General features: G+C 36.6%; 1 protein-coding gene across 12 annotated transcripts in view; it reads right to left on the reverse strand.

Annotated features, from left to right (window-relative positions):
* Positions 1-19515, reverse strand: part of RGS7 (regulator of G protein signaling 7) — a 614677-nt gene that overhangs the window by 315582 nt on the left and 279580 nt on the right. The gene's annotated exons all lie outside the window — the stretch shown is intronic.

A 19515-nucleotide genomic window follows, 5' to 3' on the forward strand; every position in this document is an offset into this window, starting at 1 on the left:
AAATGATCAGAAAACATTGTGATAACAAGATCCACATTTCATTAATGTTATCTCTACTGAAGTCAGTGCAAAAGAAATAGAAGACTTAAAAGCATCAATTTGGGGCTTCCCTGGTGGCGCAGTGGTTGAGAGTCCGCCTGCCGATGCAGGGGACACGGGTTCGTGCCCCAGTCCAGGAGGATCCCACATGCCGTGGAGCGGCTGGGCCCATGAGCCATGGCTGCTGAGCCTCCACGTCCGGAGCCTGTGCTCCGCAACGGGAGAGGCCACAACAGTGAGAGGCCCGCGTACCACACACACACACACAAAAAGCATCAATTTGGATTTTCTCTTCAAACAAGAGAGTTTATATGATTTGGTTTAACATAAATCCACAACCTGACTAGAAATACAGGACTGACTGTCAGCAACTGCTTCTTCTCTTGCCCAGGCATTTACTAAACTGACATATGAAATCTACATGCATGCACACACATGTACAAAAGTAATAAAATGAATGTCACACCATAGCCTTTTGCTAATTTAGTACCTTCTAATGTATGTATCTTTCTTTCAATCTGATTAGTACATTCTCTTTTGTTTTTGAAAATTTTTCAGTTTTAAATGGCTTTGCTTTACCAAGTCTAATGTGGAACTTAGTTCTGAATAACATTCATTCAAATCACAGCTTCAGACTTTTGTATGTGCTTCTAAGCCTGTGGCACACATATACACACAAATATACACAAGTTGTATTGATAGTATGAAACTCAAAATCTATTATTTACTCATCTCACAAGCAGTTACTTATGACTGATTCTAGACCAGACTTACAGAGGGCACTACGGATGTGAATATGAATATAATACACTTGCTGCCTTCAAAAAATTCAGTCAATATTGAAAACAATGGGTGAGTAGTGAAATTTGAGTAAGGTTTGTCGTTTAGTTAATAGTGTAGTACCAATATCAATTTCCCATTTTTGAAAATTATGTTATCATTATATAAGATGATGAAATTAGAGGAAGCTGAATAAAGGGCATACAGGGACTTCTCTGTAAGATTGTTGCATCTTTTCTGTAAATCTGAAATTATTTCAAAATAAAAAGTTTTAAAAAATCACAGTCTAAATGTTGTATCAAGTAATCATCAATCAACACGGCTTCAGAACAGTTTTCAATGAAGAGATCTTATTTGCCTGGATAAGTATTTTCAGATTTATTAACATGAGAAACTAAGATGTGGGAAAATGGGTTTCAGATCTTCTCATTATCATTCATGACACTTTGAGTAAGCTAAGCAACTTCTCTAAGGTTTCGTTTCCTCATGTGTAAAATGTATATAATAATATTTATAACAACTATTCCACAACCTTTGTAGGGTTGGGTTGGGGTGGGAGGAGTACAGTATTTTATTAAATGATACAGCATATATAAAACACCACACACAGACAATAAATATTGGACTTCAGATGTCTACACACACCACACCCCTGATACTTTGAGCTGCATATTCTCCACTCCTTATGTTCCTTTTCCATGTGGAGGGAGCACCATTAGCCTAATTCTCCTGCCTCTCTCTGTTCCCTAACTCACTCCACTCTGGGGAGCTGCGCTGACTTATTAGGTAAAAGAGTTGGGAATGAGAAATTGGCCTACAGAGCCCATCCCTTTCCTGTAGGGAAGCCCATATCCAAATCTGCTGATGTGGAGAGGCCTACCCCAGTGGGTGAGTAGTCTGTTAAGGACTGGGTTTTAGGATTAAGTCTCCTGTGTTCACAAACACTCTTCAATATAATAGCTTTGTCAGCGATCAAGGTGATACCGTGACCTCTAACTGCTTTACTCTTTGGTTGTGATATTCAGTGGGTTCAGAATTCACCTAGGAAAGGAAGTCTGTTTTTTTTTTTTTAATCAGACCCCCCAAAGACCGCAACAATATTCAGTTCTTCACATGTAATAAAATATTTCATCCAATTATAGAAACATGAAAAAATATACACTTTTATGGCTTTATTTTGTTGTTGTTTGTCCTTCATTTACTTGACACAATGCTGAGAAATGAGGAATAAGCTGCTTTGCCTTGCCTAGTATCAGCCTGTAAACCCTTTTATCATCAGCTTAATGGTTTAAACTAGGCCAGCTTAGATGGACATGGAAACCTCTCTGACTCCCACTTTAATCACCTAAGATCCCTGGATGTGACAATCATCACCTCTGGCTGGGTGCTGAATTAAGGTCCATCTCTCAGTTCGCTGGATCCCAAAGTAGCAAGGTTAGGAATCTGGGAATTAAAAGTGACCTCTGTGGTTGTATTTTAAAATCTTCAATGTTCCTGAGCCATAAGTTCCACAGCAGAAAAAAATTTTAAACTCCATGTAAAAATAGGATTTGTGTTCTAGATTGAAAATGTGATCATCAAAATGTATTCAGCTGTTTTTATCTTAATTCAGATATGATTTACACATGAACCTTATCATGACATAGAATAAGCAAACAAACAAAACAAAACAAAAACAAAGACCCAATATAATCTAGTTTTTAAAAGCTAAAATCAGTCACAAAGGCCACATATAAAAAACACATCATTCTAAACTCATTTAAGCATTCACTCAGAGACTATTTTTATAATAAGCAGGTTTTAACATGCTTTATCATCTGCTTTCCGACTATAAGCAATGGAAAATGGATGAGGAGAATGCTAAAAGCAGACAAACAAAAAAGCAAGCTACACAGCAGGATACTAAAAAAGTAACTCTAATAAATATTAAAACTCTTTAGGGCGATTTAATTTAAGGCCAAAAGACTCAGATATCACGAGCATCCCAAAAGAAGATTATCTATCTACCTACCTATCTATCTACATATCTATCTCTAACTATCTATCTATCTATCTATCTATCTATCTATCTATCTATCTATCTATCTTCATAAGGATGATATTGAGTTATACAGGGTCAGAATGTGTTTTCACACTCATGAGCCTGTTTCTGAAGGTGAGGAGATTTTGAGCATGGGATGACATAACAGTAGACTATGGGCAGTAAAACGGGGCATGCCTTTGGTCACGGAGGCTCTCTCTCAGTCTTATTTAATTAACCCTTAAAATAAAAAGTTAGAAGCAGGTGATTTGTAAGATTTCTTCTAGCTACAAAATTACTTAATCTGGAAATAATCATCAGTGTTAGGAACTGGGTAAGTTTTCTTACTTAAGTCAAAGAGTCAAATCTCAGTCAAAAACCGATGAGCTGATTAAATTGACCAGACCTTTTACAAATGCATTTGCTTCCAGCTGTCAACACATTTCAGTTTCAATCCAAACAGCAGAGTGATTATGAACATGCACTTAGGACTGTCAGATCTAAGTTTGGTCCTGGCTGCGCTACCTGCAAGCTGTATGACCAGGTAAGTTACTTTGTTACTCTAAGACTTAGCTTTCTCATTTTTTAATGGAAAAAAAGATAGTAGTATACATATTATCAGGGGTGAAGATTAATGAAACAATACTACTTAAATGTTTATCATAATGCTGCCATGAGACACCATGGAGGCTTGCTAATGCTCAAACATCCATTTATTATTTTTAGAGATTTTAGTTTGGAGCTCTACAAATCACCATTTCACAAGCCAGCCATGAATACTATAGGATGGCAGGCAATATGAAGGAGAACTAGTTACTCAATCAAAAGTCAGTACTGACTGCCTAAAAAGTGTGGCCAAGATGGAGGAGTAGGAAGTAGGAAGACGCTGAGCCCACCTCCTCCAATGGGCACACCAAAATTACAACTATTTACAGAGCAGCTATTGATGAGAACAACCTGAAGACTAGCAGAAAAGATCTTCCACAGCTATCGATATAAAGAAGGAATCACAATGAGAATGGTAGGAGAGGCGGAGGTGTAGTATAGTCAAGACCCATACTCTCAGGTAAGCTACCAAAACTCCCAAGGAAGAGAACCTCAAATGAGAGGATACTTAAAATTGCACAGGTTCTCCTTAAGAAGCTAGGGGTCCAAGCCCCATATCAGGCTCCCTGGCCAGGGGTCCTGCACCAGGAAGATGAGCTCTCAGAATTCATCTTTGAAGGCCAATGGGGCTTGTTTTCAGGAGAGCCAAAGGGCTGTGGGAAATACAGACCCCACTCTTAAAGGTCACACACAAAATCTCACATGTTCTGAGACTCAGAGCAGAAGCAGTAATTTGAAAGTAGCCTGGGTCAGACCCACTTGCTGATCTTAGAGAGCCTCCCAGAGAGGCAGGAGGAAAGTAGGACTCATCCTGGGGAAATAGACACCAGCGGCAGCTATTTTGGAGAACTTACTCTACCACAAGGACACTGGAGCTGGCAAGTGCCATTTTGGAGTCCTCCCTCTACCTTATTAGCACAAGGACCAGACCCTCCAGCCAGCTGGTCGGCACTAGTCCTGGGACTGCCCCAGGCCCAGCAGGGAACACAGCATCACCCACCAGAAGGCAGGCAGCAGCCATAGGCCCCCATGAACAACCCCTGCAGACACAGGAACTGGTCCCACTCCTGAGGAGGCTCAATACTTGGCCCTGCCCACCAGTGGACTGGGCACTAGCCCCAGGAGCCGACCTTACCCACCAGTGAGACAGCACCAGTCTCTAGACACCCTGGGCCCCAGCCCAGCCCCAAGTGAACACCAGCTCTAAGACACAATAAGCCATGCAGCCAGCAGTCCAGGGATCTGGCCCCAACCCCAGGGGCCAACAGCAACCTCTGACTCCCAGGACCACAAAGTCAGCCACCTTATATCCTGGCCCCACCCAGCAGCAGTTGATAGTCTCTGGGCTATGCAGGGCCTGGCAACCAACTAGCCTGGAGCCAGTCATGCCTACAAGTATGCCCACACTAGTTGGCCCTGCCACAACAGAAGGGCCCATGAAGCCCACATACAAGGCACCTCTACAGCATACAGTTCTGGTGAACAAAGGAGAGTGTGCTGCTGGACCCCATATGACATCTCAAGCATAAGGCCACATTTCCAAGATTGAGAAATGTAACTAACCTTCCTAATACACAGAAATAAAAACTGGGAATCAGGCAAAATGAAATGACAGACAGAAGAATATTTTTGAAACAAAAAAACAACATAAAGCCCAGAAGGAGAGTTAAGCAAAGTGGAGATAAGTAATCTACCCAATAAACAGTTCATGATAATAATCATAAAGATGCTCAGAGAACTTGGGAGAAAAATGGGTAAACACAGTGAGAAGTTTAACAAAGATTTAGAAAATATAAAGAAGAACAAAACAAAGCTAAAGAATACAATAACTAAAGTAAAAAATACACTAGAAGGAATCAAAAGTAGACCAGATGACACAGAGGAATGGGTCAGTGAACTGGAAGAGAGTAGTGCAAATCACCTAAGCTGAAAGGAAAAAAAAAAAATTAGCACAGCTTAAGAAACCACTGGCAAAAATCAAGCATACTGATATTATCATTATAGGGATCACAGAAGGAGAAAAAAGAGAAAGGAGCAGAGAACATATTTGAAGACATGATAGCTGAAAATTCATTAACCTGGGAAAGAAAACAGAAATCCATTACCAGGAAACACAGAGTCTAAAACAAAACCAACCCAAAGAGGACCATACCAAGACACACAGTAATTAAAAGAGCAAAAATTAAAGAGAGAATATTAAAAACAGCAAGGAAAAAACAACCAGTTACATACAAGGGAACTGCCATAAGACAATCAGCTGATTTTGCAGTGGAAACTCTGCAGGCCAGAAGTGATGACATGATATTTTTAAAGTGATGAAAGGAAAAGACCTATAACAGAAACATCTACCCAGAAAGGCTATCATTCTGATTTTAAGGAGAAATAAAGAGTTTTACAGACAAGCAAAAGCTAAATGAGTTTAGCCCCACTAAACCGACTGGAAAAGAAATGTTAAAGGAATACATCTAAGCAGGAAATAAAAGACTACAACTAAAAGCATGAAAATTATGAAAAGAAAAATCTCATTGGTAAAAGGAAATATTCAATAAAGATGGTAGATCAACCATTATAAAGCCAGCAGGAAGGTGAAAAGGCAAAAGCAGTAAAATCATCTATGTCCACAATAAGTAGTTAAAGGATACATAAAACAAAAATATTATAAAATAGGATCTCAAAAATCATTAAATGTGTAAAAACTCAAGGTTGGTAAAATGTGTTTGACCTTAAGAGATCATCAACTCAATCACATATATGAACAGATTGCTATATACAAATGATCTGGTAAAGACAAACCAAAAATCTATAATAGATACACAGGTACAATAAAAGAAAGGATTCCAAACATAACACTAAACATAGTAATTAAATCAGAAGGGAAGACAGCAAAAGAAGAAAGGGAAAAAAAGACTACAAAAACAACCCAATAACAATTGACAAATGGCAATAAGTACACCTCTAAAAATAATTACTTTAAATGTAAATGAACTAAATACTCCATTCAAAAGACATAGAGTGGCTGAATGGATACAAAACAAGACCCATATACATATGTACATATACACTGCCTATAAGAAACTCACATCAGATCTAAAGACATAGACAGAGTGAAAGTGGGAGGATGGAAAAAGGTATTCCACGAAAACTGAAAGGTAAAGAAAGTTGGGGTAGCAGTGCTTATATTAGACAAAATAGACTTTAAAACAAACACTGTAACAAGAGACAAAGAAGGACATTGCATAATGATAAAGGCATCAGTCCAAGAAGATATAACAACTGTAAATGTGTATGTTCCCAACATAGGACCTCCTAAATACATAAAGCAAATAGTAACAGACATAAAGGAAGAAATTGACAGTAACACAATAATATTAGGGGACTTTAAACCCCACTTATATCAATGGACAGTTTATCCAGACAGAAAATCAAGAAGGAAACACTGGCCTTAAATGGCACCTTAGACAAAATAGAGTTAATAGATAAATAAAGAAAATTTCATCCAGAGGCAGCATAATGCACAATTTTTCAAGTGTATATGAAACATTCCCCAGGACAGATCACATGCTGGGCCACAGAACAAGTCTCAGTAAGTTTACGAATATTAAAATCATACCAAGCATTTTTTTTTGACCACACCATTATGATACTAGATATCAACTACAAAAAACCAATCAAATAAAAAAGTTAAGACTGCAAAAAAAAAAGAATACATAGAGGCTAAACAATATGCTACTGAAAAACCAATGAGTCACTTAAGAAATCAAAGGGGAAATTTTAAAAATACCTGGAGACAAAAAAATAAAATAAAAATAAAAACACAATGATCCAAAATCTATGGTTAGGAGAAGTTCTAAGATGGAAATTTATAGTAATAAAAGCCTACCTCAGGAAACAAGAAAAATCTGAAATAAACAACATAACCTTATACCTAAAGGAACTGGAAAAAGAAGAAAACAAAACCCAAAGTTAATAAAAGAAAAGAAATAACAAAGTTCAGAGTGGAAATAAATGAAATAGAGACTAAGAAAATAAAAGGTAGAGAAAAGATTGATGAAACTAAGCACTGGTCCTTTGAAAAGAGAAACAAAATCAATAAAACTTTAGCCAGACTCATGAGAAAAAAAAGAGGGACCAAATAAATAAAATCATAAATGAAAAAGAAGTTATTACAACTGACACCACAGGGAAATAAAATGATCATAAGAGAAAACTATGAAAAATTATATGCCAATAAATGGACAACCTAGAAGGAATGGACAAATTCCTAGAAGTGTGCAATCTCACAAGGCTGAGTCTGGAATAAATAGAAAATATAAGCTGACCAAATACTAGTAATGAAATTGAATCAGTAATCTAAAAAATCCCAAAAAACAAAAGTTCAGGACAAGATGGCTTCAAAAGTGAATTCTACCAAACATTTAAACAAGAGTTAACACCTATCCTTCTCCAACTACTCCAAAAAACTGCAGAGGAAGAAATGCTTCAAAAATCATTTTCTGAGACCACCATCACTCTGATAACAAAACCAGAAAAAGATACCACAAAAAAATAAAATTGCAGGCCAATATCACTGATAAAACACAGATGCAAAAATCCACAATATATTAAGAAACAGAATTCAATTCAATAATACATTAACAACATCATAAATCATGATCAAGTGAAATATATCCCACGGTATCAAGAATGGTACAAAATCTACAAATTAATCGATGTGATATACCACATTAACAAATTAAAGAATAAAAATTATATGGTTATCTCAACAGATGCAGAAAAAGCTTTTGACAAAATTCAATATTCTTTTATGATAAAAAAAAACACTCAACAAAGTGGGTATAGAGGGAACAAACCTCAACATAATAAAAACCATATATGACAAACCCACAGCTAACATCATACTCAAGGGTGAAAACATGAACTTCTTTCCTATAAGATCACAAAGAAGAAAAGAATGCGAACTCTCACCAATTTTATTCACCATAGTATTGGAAGTCCTAGCCACAGCAGTCAGACAAGAAAAAAGAGGAATTCTAATTGGAAAAGAAGTAAAACTGTTATTGTTTTCAGAGAACAGGATACTATATATAGAAAATCCTAAAGATGCCACCAAAAACCAATTAGAACTCATCAATGAATTGAGTAAAATTGCAGAATTTAAAATAAATATATAGAAATCTATTGCATCCCTATAAATTTACAAAAAACTATCAGAGAGAGAAATTAAGAAAACTATCCCATTTATAATTGCAGCAGAATAAAAAAATACCTCACAATAAATCTAAGAACGTAAAAGACCTGTAATCGTAAAACTGTAACATGCTGATGAAAGAAAATAAAACACAAACAGATGGAAAGATATACCATGGTCTTAGATTGGAAGAACTAATATTGCTAAAATGACTATACTATCTAATCAATCTACAGCTTCAATGCAACCCCTATCAAAATACATATTGCATTTTTTCCCCAAGATCTTTGTTCTGATGCAGTCTCTGCCTAGAGGTCTGAATGTTTTCATCTGCTTGTTGTTTTTTTTTTTGGTCATCAATTTTATACACATCAGGGTATACATGTCAATCCCAAACTCCCAATTCATCCCACCCCCACCCCCACCCCCGCCACTTTCACCCCTTGGTGTCCATAAGTTTGTTCTCTACATCTGTGTCTCAATTTCTGCCCTGCAAACTGGTTCATCTCTACCATTTTTCTAGGTTCCACATATATGTGTTAATACACGATATTTGTTTTCCTCTTTCTGACTTACTTCACTCTGTATGACAGTCTCTAAATCCATCCACTTGTCTCAACAAATGACCCAATTTCGTTCCTAATTATGGCTGAGTAATATTCCATTGTATACATGTACCACATCTTCTTTATCCATTCGTCTGTCGACGAGCATTTAGGTTGCTTCCATGACCTGGCTATTGTAAAAAGTGCTGCAGTGAACACTGGGGTGCATGTGTCTTTTTGAATTATGGTTTTCTCTGGGTATATGCCCAGTAGTGGGATTGCTGGGTCATATGGTAATTCTATTTTTAGTTTTTTAAAGAACCCCCACACGGTTCTCCATAGTGGCTGTATCAATTTACATTCCCACCAACAGTGCAACAGGGTTCCCTTTTCTCCACACCCTCTCCACCATTTGATGTATGTAGATTTTCTGATGATGGCCATTCTAATGGGTGTGAGGTGATATCTCATTGTAGTTTTGATTTGCATTTCTCTAATAATTAGTGATGTTGAGCAGCTTTTCATATGCTTCTTGGCCATTTGTATGTCTTCTTTGGAGAAATGTCTATTTAGGTCTTCTGCCAATTTTTGGATTGGATTGTTTGTTTTTTTAATATTGAGCAGCATGAGCTCTTTATATACTTTGGAGATTAATCCTTTGTCCATTGACTCGTTTGCAAATATTTTCTCCCATTCTGAGGGTTGTCTTTTCATCTTTTTTATGGTTTCCCTTGCTGTGCAAAAGCTTTTAAGTTTCATTAGGTCCCATTTGTTTATTTTGTTTTTTATTTCCATTATTTTAGGAGGTGGATCAAAAAAGATCTTGCTGTGATTTATGTCAAAGAGTGTTCTTCCTATGTTTTCCTCTAAGAGTTTTATAGTGTCTGGTCTTACATTTAGGTATTTAATCCATTTTGAGTTTATTTTTGTGTATGGTGTTAGGCAGTGCTCTAATTTCATTCTTTTACATGTAGCTGTCCAGTTTTCCCAGCACCACTTATTGAAGAGACTGTCTTTTCTCCATTGTATAACCCTACCTACTTTGTCATAGATTAGTTGACCATAGGTGCATGGGTTTATCTCTGGGCTTTCTATCTTGTTTCATTGATGTGTATTTCTATTTTTGTGCCAGTACCATATTGTCTTGATGACTGTAGTTTTGTAGCATAGTCTGAAGTCAGGGATTCTGATTCCTCCAGCTCCGCTTTTTTCTCTCCAGACTGCTTTGGCTATTTTGGGTCTTCTGTGTCTCCACACAAATTTTAAGATTTTTTGTTCTAGTTCCGTAAGAAATGCCATTGGTAATTTGACAGTGATTGCATTGAATCTGTAGATTACTTTGGGTAGTATAGTCATTTTCACAATATTGATTCTTCCAATCCAAGAACATGGTATATATTTCTCCATCTTTCAGTATCATCTTTAATTTCTTTCATCAGTGTCTTATAGTTTTCTGCATACAGATCTTTTGTCTCCCTAGGCAGGTTTATTCCAAGGTATTTTTTTTTTTTTTTGCGGTATGCGGGCCTCTCACTGTTGTGGCCTCTCCCATTGCGGAGCACAGGCTCCGTACGCGCAGGCTCAGCGGCCATGGCTCACAGGCCCAGCCCCTCCATGGCATGTGGGATCTTCCTGGACTGGGGCACGAACCCGTGTCCCCTGCATCAGCAGGTGGACTCTCAACCACTGCACCACCAGGGAAGCCCTACTTCAAGGTATTTTATTCTCTTTGTTTCAATGGTAAATGGAAGTGTTTCCTTAATTTCTCTTTCAGAGTTTTCATCACTTGTATATCGGAATGCAAGAGATTTCTGTGCATTAATTTTGTATCCTGCAACTGTACCAAATTCATTGACGAGCTCTAGTAGTTTTCTGGTGGCATCTTTAGGATTCTCTAAGTATAGTATCATGTCATCTGCAAACAATGACAGTTTTACTTCTTTTCCAATTTGTATTCCTTTTATTTCTTTTTCTTCTCTGATTGCCGTGGCTAGGACTTCCAAAACTATGTTGAATAATAGTGGTGACAGTGGATATCCTTGTCTTTTTCCTGATCTTAGAGGAAATGCTTTCAGTTTTTCACCATTGAGAATGATGTTTGCTGTGGGATTGTCGTATATGGCCTTTATTATATTGAGGTAGGTTCGCTCTATCCCCACTTTCTGGAGAGCTTTTATCATAAATTGGTGTTGAATTTTTGTCAAAAGCTTTTTCTGCATCTATTGAGATGATCATATGGTTTTTATTCTTCAATCTGTTAATATGGTGTATCACATTGATTGATTTGCATATATTGAAGAATCCTTGCATCCCTGGGATAAATCCCACGTGATCGTGGTGTATGATACTCTTAATGTGTTGTTGAATTCTGTTTGCTAGTATTTTGTTGAGGATTTTTGCATCTATATTCATCAGAGAGTAATTTTCTTTTTTTGTAGTATCTTTGTCTGGTTCTGGTATCAGGGTGATGGTGGCCTCATAGAATGAGTTTGGGAGTGTTCCTTCCTCTGCAATTTTTTGGAAGACTTTGAGATGGATGGATGTTAGCTCTTCTTGAAATGTTTGATAGAATTCACCTGTGAAGTCATCTGGTCCTGGACTTTTCTTTGTTGGAAGATTTTTAATCACAGTTTCAATTTCATTACTTGTGATTGGTCTGTTCACATTTTTTATTTCTTCCTGGTTCAGTCTTGGACAGTTACACCTTTCTAAGAATTTGTCCATTTCTTCCAGGTTGTCTATTTTATTAGCGTAGAGTTGCTTGTAGTAGTCTCTTAGGATGCTTTGTATTTCTGCAATGTCTGTTGTAACTTCTCCTTTTTCATTTCTAATTTTCTTGATTTGAGTCCTCTCCCTCTTTTTCTTGATGAGTCTGGCTAATGGTTTATCAATTTTGTTTATCTTCTCAAAGAACCAGCTTTTAGTATTATTGATCTTTGCTATTGTTTCTTTTGTTTCTATTTCATTTATTTCTGCTCTGATCTTTATGATTTCTTTCCTTCTCCTAACTTTGGGTTTTTTGTTCTTCTTTCTCTAGCTCCTTTAGGTGTAAAGTTAGATTGTTTACTTGAGATTTTTCTTGTTTCTTGAGGTAGGCTTGTATAGCTATAAACTTCCCTCTTAGAACTGCTTTTGCTGCATCCCACAGGTTTTGGATTGTTGTGTTTTCATTGTCATTTGTCTATAGGTATTTTTTTGATTTCCTCTTTGATTTCTTTTGGTTATTTAGTAACATATGGTTTAGCCTCCATTTGTTTTTGTTTTTTACATTTATTTCCCTGTAATTCATTTCTAATCTCACAGCATAGTGGTCAGAAAAGATGCTTGATATGATTTCAATTTTCTTAAATTTACTAAGTTTTGATTTGTGACCCAGGATGTGATCTATCCTGGAGAATGTTCCATGCACACTTGAGAAGAAAGTGTAATCTGCTGTTTTTGGATGGAATGTCCTGTAAATTTCAATTAAATCTTACTGGTCTATTGTGTCATTTATAGCTTGTGTTTCCTTATTAATTTTCTGTTTGGATGATCTGTCCATTGGTGTAAGTGAGGTGTTAAAGTCCCCCACTATTATTGTGTTACTGTCGATTTCCTCTTTTAGAGCTGTTAGCTGTTGCCTTATGTATTGAGGTGCTCCTATATTGGGTGCATATATATTTAGAATTGTTATATCTTCTTCTTGGATTGATCCCTTGATCATTATGTAGTGTCCTTCCTTGTCTCTTGTAACATTCTTTAAAATCTATTTTACCTGATATGAGTATTGCTACTCCACCTTTCCTTTGATTTCCGTTTGCATGGAATATATTTTTCCATCCCCTCACCTTCAGTCTGTATGTGTCCCTAGGTCTGAAGTGGGTCTCTTGTAGACAGCATATATATGGGACTTGTTTTTGTATTCATTCAGGAAGTCTGTGTCTTTTGGTTGGAGGATTTAATCCATTCACATTTAAGGTAATTATCGATATGTATATTCCTATTACCAATTTCTTAATTGTTTTGGGTTTGTTTTTGTAGGTCCTTTTCTTCTCTTGTGTTTCCCACTTAGAGAAGTTCCTTTAGCATTTGTTGTAGAGCTGGTTCGGTGGTTCTTAGCAAAAGCTAAGAATTCTCTTAGCTTTTGCTTGTCTGTAAAGCTTTTGATTTCTCCATCGAATCTGAATGAGATCCTTGCTGGGTTGAGTAATCTTGGTTGTAGCTTCTTCCCTTTCATCACTTTAAGTATATCATGCCATTCCCTTCTGGCTTGTGGAGTTTCTGCTGAGACATCAGCTGTTAACCTTACGGGAGTTCCCTTGTATGTTACTTGCTGCTTTTCCCTTGCTGCTTTCTATAATTTTTCTCTGTCTTTAATTTTTGCCAATATGATTACTATGTGTCTCAGCGTGTTTCTCCTTGGGTTTCTCCTGTATGGGACTCTCTGCGCTTCTTGGACTTGGATGGCTATTTCCTTTCCCATGTTAGGGAAGTTTTCGACTATAATCTCCTCAAATATTTTTTTGAGTCCTTTCTCTCTCTCCTCTCCTTCTGGGACCCCCATAATGCAAATGTTGCATTTAATGTTGTCCCAGAGGTCTCTTAGGCTGTTTTCATTTCTTTTCATTCTTTTTTCTTTATTCTGTTCCACAACAGTGAATTCCACCGTTCTGTCTTCCAGGTCACTTATCTGTTCTTCTGCCTCAGTTATTCTGCTATTGATTCCTTCTAGTGTAATTTTCATTTCAGTTATTGTATTGTTCATCTCTGTTTGTTTGTTCTTTAATTCTTCTAGGTCTTTCTTAGACATTTCTTGCATCTTCTCGATATTTGCCTCCATTCTTTTTCTGAGGTCCTGGATCATCTTCACTGTCATTATTTTGAATTCTTTTTCTGGAACGTTGCCTATCTCCACTTCATTTAGTTGTTTTTCTGGTGTTTTATATTGTTCCTGCATGTGGTACATTGCCCTCTGCCTTTTCATCTTGTGTACCTTTCTGTGAATGTGGTTTTTGTTCCACAGGCTGCAGGACTGTAATTCTTGCTTCTGCTGTCTGCCCTCTGGTGGATAGATTGCATTTTTCACAGAACTAGAAAAAATAATTCTCACATTTGTATGGAAACACAAAAGACCCCCAAAAGCCAAAACAAGTTTTAGAAAGGAAAACAAAGCTGAAGGTAGCACATTTCCTGATTTCAAACTACACTACATAATTACAGGCATCGAAACAGTATGGTGCTGGCACAAAACCAGTCACATAGATCACTAGAACAGAATAGAGAGCATAGAAATGAACCCTAACTTATATGGGCAATTAATCTATGGAAAAGGATGCAAGAATATACAGTGGGGAAAAGGCAGCCTCTTTAACAAATGGTGTTTGGAAAACTGGACAGTTAAATGCAAAAGAATCAAACTGGATTACTCTCTCACATGAAGCACAAAAATAAATTCAAAATGGATTAAAAATTTAAATGAAACACCTAAAACCATAGTAGTTCTAAAGGAAAACACAGGCAATAAGCTCTTTGCCATCAGTCTTAGTTATATTTTTATTAAATATGTCTTATCTGGCAAGGGAAACAAAAGCAAAAATAAACAAATGGGACTACATCAAAGTAAACACCTTTTGCACAGCAAAGAAATTATTAACAAAACAAAAAGTCCACCTACTTAATGGGAGAATGCATTTGAAATGATATATCTGATAAGGAGTTAATATAAAAAATATAAAAAGAACTCATACATTTCAACATCAAAAAAATAACCCACTTGGGACTTCCTTGGCAGCACAGTGGATAAGAGTCTGCACTGCCAATGCAGGGGGCCTGGATCCCTGGTCAGGGAACTAGTTCCCACACGCATGCTGCAACTAAAAGTTTGTGTCCCACAACTAAGGAGCCCAAGTGCCACAACTAAGGAGCTGGCAAACCACAACTAAGGAGCCCTGGAGTCGCAACTAAGGAGCCCATGCGCTGCAACTAAGGAGCTGGAGAGCTGCAACAGAGGAGCCTGTAAACTGCAATTAAAGAGCCTGCCTGCTGCAACTAAGACCTGGTGCTAATTAATAAAAATAAAATAAACAACCCATTTTAAAAAATGGGTAGAGAACCTGAATAGACATTTTTCCAAAGCAGACATACAGGTGGCATATGAAAAGATGCTCAACATAGTTAATCATCAGAGAAATGCAAATTAAAACAATGATGATAATATCACCTTACACTTTTAGAATGGATATCATCAAAAAGACTACAAATAACAAATGTTGGCCAGGATGTAAAGAAAAGGGAATCCTTGTACACTGTTGGTGGGATTGTAAATGAGGCAGTCACTATGCATAAAAGTCTGGAGGTGCTTCGAAACACTAAAAATAGAGCTACCATATGATCCAGCATATCCACTCCTGGGTGTATATCAAAAAAACACAAAAACACTAATTTAAAAAGATACACACACTGCAATACACATAGCAGCCTTATTTATAAAACGAAGAAATTGAAGCCATCTAAGAGTCCATCAAAAAACGAGTAATTAAAGAAGATGTGAGATACACACACACGCACACACACACCAAAAAAAAAAAAAAAAAAAATCAACACAATGGAATACTACTCAGCCATAAAAAAGAATGAAATTCCACCATTTGCAACAACATGGATAGACCTGGAAGGTATTATGCTTAGTGAAATGATTCAGACAGACAGGGACAAATACTGTTATATTATCACTTATATGTGGAATCTACATATTAAAACAAACAAATGAATATAGTAAAACAGAAACAGGCTCACTGGTATAGAAAAAAGACTGTCCGTTACTATTTGGGAGAGGTAGGAAGGAAGAGGCAGGTTGGGGTAGGGGCAAGGAAGTAAAAACTGCTATGTTTAAAATGGATAGTCTACAAGGAAATATAGTCATTATTTTGTGGTGAATTTAAATAGAGTATAATCTATAAAAATTTTGAAGTGCCATGTTGTGCACCTGAAACTAATATGATGTAAATGAACTACACTTCCGTTAAAAAAAGATCTGGATGAATTTATGAATGACAGAAATAAAAATGGCTACAGAGGGAAGATGGAATATAATTCAGGAGACATCAGATTCATTTTGGAGTGCATGTTAAAATATAAATGTTATTTAAGTTATAATTTACTTTCACCACAAAGTTACTTAAAAACTATAAAATGCACTTAAGTCTATCCATCCACATCTCATAAACAGCTGTATTTGTGACCAAGAATGTCATTAATATATTGTACTGAAGTTTAACATTCATGTTTAAATAGAAAAAAAGACAATAAAATCCTGAATTTATTTTACTCCTTCCTTCCTTCCTTCCTCTCAGCCTAATTAAAAATTTCTTATATCATCAAGACTAGATAAGTCATATCTTTGACTAGGGATTAAGGTGGGTAGCAGTACAGAAATCCACCTAATAAAAGTAAACACAGGAAAACTGATGCCATGTATTATCATTTAATGAAAGATATCATCATGCATTCATTATTTCTACTTTAAGAATTTACACAGATTCTTAAAGAATGTTCTAAAAGTTCTTCTTAAAAGGTCTCATCATTACAAAATTTCCATAACAACGTTTGGCATAATGTGGAAACAAAGTCAGGAACAGTGGAACTGAACAAAGGAGGCAAAAAGTCAGGCAACACTATCCCAATTAATTTGAACATATAAAGATCCAGAGTTAGCAAAGTGTCTAGAGGTAAGAGAGGATGCTATTCAGTCTGGGCCAAGTGCGAAATAACAAAACGAGGCTAATTTTAATACTCAGCTAGGTGGAATATTAGTTAAATAATCCTGAGCAAGTCACCTATTTTTAAGCCTTTGTGTCCTTATTCATTAAATGGAGATAGTTACTTACCTCTCATATTCAATGAGATATACATGTAAAACAATGTTTCAAAAACTATTAAGTACTATTATGAATATGGCCCTTAAGTCATACTTCCCAGGGTCTTCTTAAGTGAAGTTGAATCCTGATTTCAGAATATTAAGCATTACGTGGTAAAGGAACAAGTAGTTAAGATAACAAGAGCTGGTCCTTTTGATCAATCTCACACTAACTTTCTTTGTTCTTTCTGTCCCCTTAGCCTGGCTAGAGCTAATAAATATAAGGTTAAGTTCTCTGAGTCCCATCACTATCAGGAAGGCTTCAGATACAGAAAACAGTCAAGAGATTTAAGACCAGAAGGGAAGGTGCACTGAGTAAGAAATTTAAGAGACAAGTGTCCTTGCAGTATTGATCAAGGTAGAAAAACTTTCTGAGTTAGGGAGATAAGAAAAGATCTGTGTTCACCCTGTGTTGCACTGTTTCCCAACCCGAAAGCACCAGGCAGCTCTTTGCCCATCTGTATGCTTGAAGACCTAGAATCTGAACATTCTTGCCAGGGTCCAGGAGTCAGAGGTGTGAGATCCCTTCCAAGGACTAGAAAAAGAGGTTTGTCCAGTGGTTTCATTGATGTATAGGTTCCCCTAGGTTGGACTATTCTTTCATAAAAATGCAAAGGACAATGCCAAATGAAGTAATACCCTGCCCAGCCTCCTTTCCCATAAGGGATTCCATTAGAGAATTAAGCCCTTCAGAATATGATGTTAGTGATTATCTTCTCAATTCTCTCGAAGTTGGTAGTGGACTAGTGGTATTCTGAAGTTAATTTATCACATAAAATGGAACCCTCAGTCAATTAGGGTTTAATATTCTCAGAAAATCCTGGTTGAGAGTGCTGGTCCAGACAGGACCTAATTGTCAGTGCATGGAGTGTTACTTTTGGGCCACAAGCCCAAGCAATAGCTGTATTCTGCTTCCACTGAGAGGGGCCACAAGCAATAGCTGTATTCTGCTTCCACTGAGAGGAAACATGAGGGCTTTGGATTAAGTGTGGTCAGAAGGGCTAAAAACTCCTATTTTAATGATGTGGTATCGATATATATTACTTAAGTAATTTACTTTATGACAACTTCTTTTGTAAAATGGATGCTCAGAGATATCTCTGGAGTGATTTCAATATTGTTTTAACAAGTGTAATCAAAATAATGACCTGTGGTCATCACCACCGTATATATGATTACTGCTTAGCCTAGGTTAATCCAGCCTGCTTAGTGTAAGAATTAATACCCTGTCTGTGGCTCCCATTTAAAACAATTTTTTAAAGGATTATAACCTGAAGACAAGGCAAAAGCACTTTAAAAGGACAAAAGTATAATCATGCCAATGATGAAGGTTTACCTACTTCAGATACACACACTAAAAATAAAGATACGATGATTTGGCTATCTGCCTTATGCTTCATGTTTTTCAGAGTTATAAATTGGTTTTTGCTGCTGCTGATTCTGACCTTTTTCTCTATGGGAAGTTCCTTGGTTTCCTTATTTCACGGCTTGATTTTTAAATTTCAATTTCTTAGAATTCTTTTGAGATCAATGAGTAAATTGTAGAAGGCAAAAGGGAAAAAAGAAACTCCTCCTTTAACTCTACCTTTCCTGGTGCTGACAATTCAAGGCACTACAAAGCTAATATCTATTTTATTTTTTCAAAAGCATTTGAACAGCCATATTGATCTTTCCAACCTACTGAACAGTTAGCTCTAAATAAGGAAAAATTCATTGTGACTTTTCTGATTCACCCTTTACATGCAGAAGGCTGGAGATGGGGATTTGGCAAAAATCACCTCCCTCTTATTGATCTGCCTACAAAAAAGTTCTCTGCACCAAGTTTAGTGCAACTATTCACTCATTCTCTAAGTGAAAAGAGAAATTAGGATGCATAATGATTGAGTTTATACAAAATCCCTAAGCAAAGTAGGTCCAAACCTAGACATACAAATGTATAATGTCTCATCCAATAACTGTGCCTTTTATCTCCCCCACAATTTTGTTTTCCTCATGAAAACAAAATTCTCATGCCAAGGAAATCAGAACCCTTGGCTGCCTTCTTCTTGACAACAATACTCAATAATTTTATGAGAAAAAAATAAAGTCAAATAAGGAGTTTGCCTTACTTACTGCTAGAACACCTATATCTATTATTTTACAGTTAAAACATGGATGTCAGGTATAATTTCACTTATATGTGGAATTTAAAAAAACAAAACAAATCAACAAACATAACAAAACAGAAATAGAATTGTAGATACAGAGAACAAATAGGTGGTTGCTAGAGTGGAGGGGGGTAGAGGGAAAAAAGAAATAGGTGAGAGGATAAAGACTTAAAAACTTCCAGTTGTAAAACAAATGAGTCACGGGTATGAAATGTACAGTGTGGGACATATAGTCAATAACTATATAATATTTTTGCACAGTGACATATCATAACTAGGCTTACCATGGTGATCAT

Source organism: Pseudorca crassidens, chromosome 2 (assembly GCF_039906515.1).
Source record: "Pseudorca crassidens isolate mPseCra1 chromosome 2, mPseCra1.hap1, whole genome shotgun sequence".
Classification (NCBI taxonomy): Eukaryota; Metazoa; Chordata; class Mammalia; order Artiodactyla; family Delphinidae; genus Pseudorca; species Pseudorca crassidens.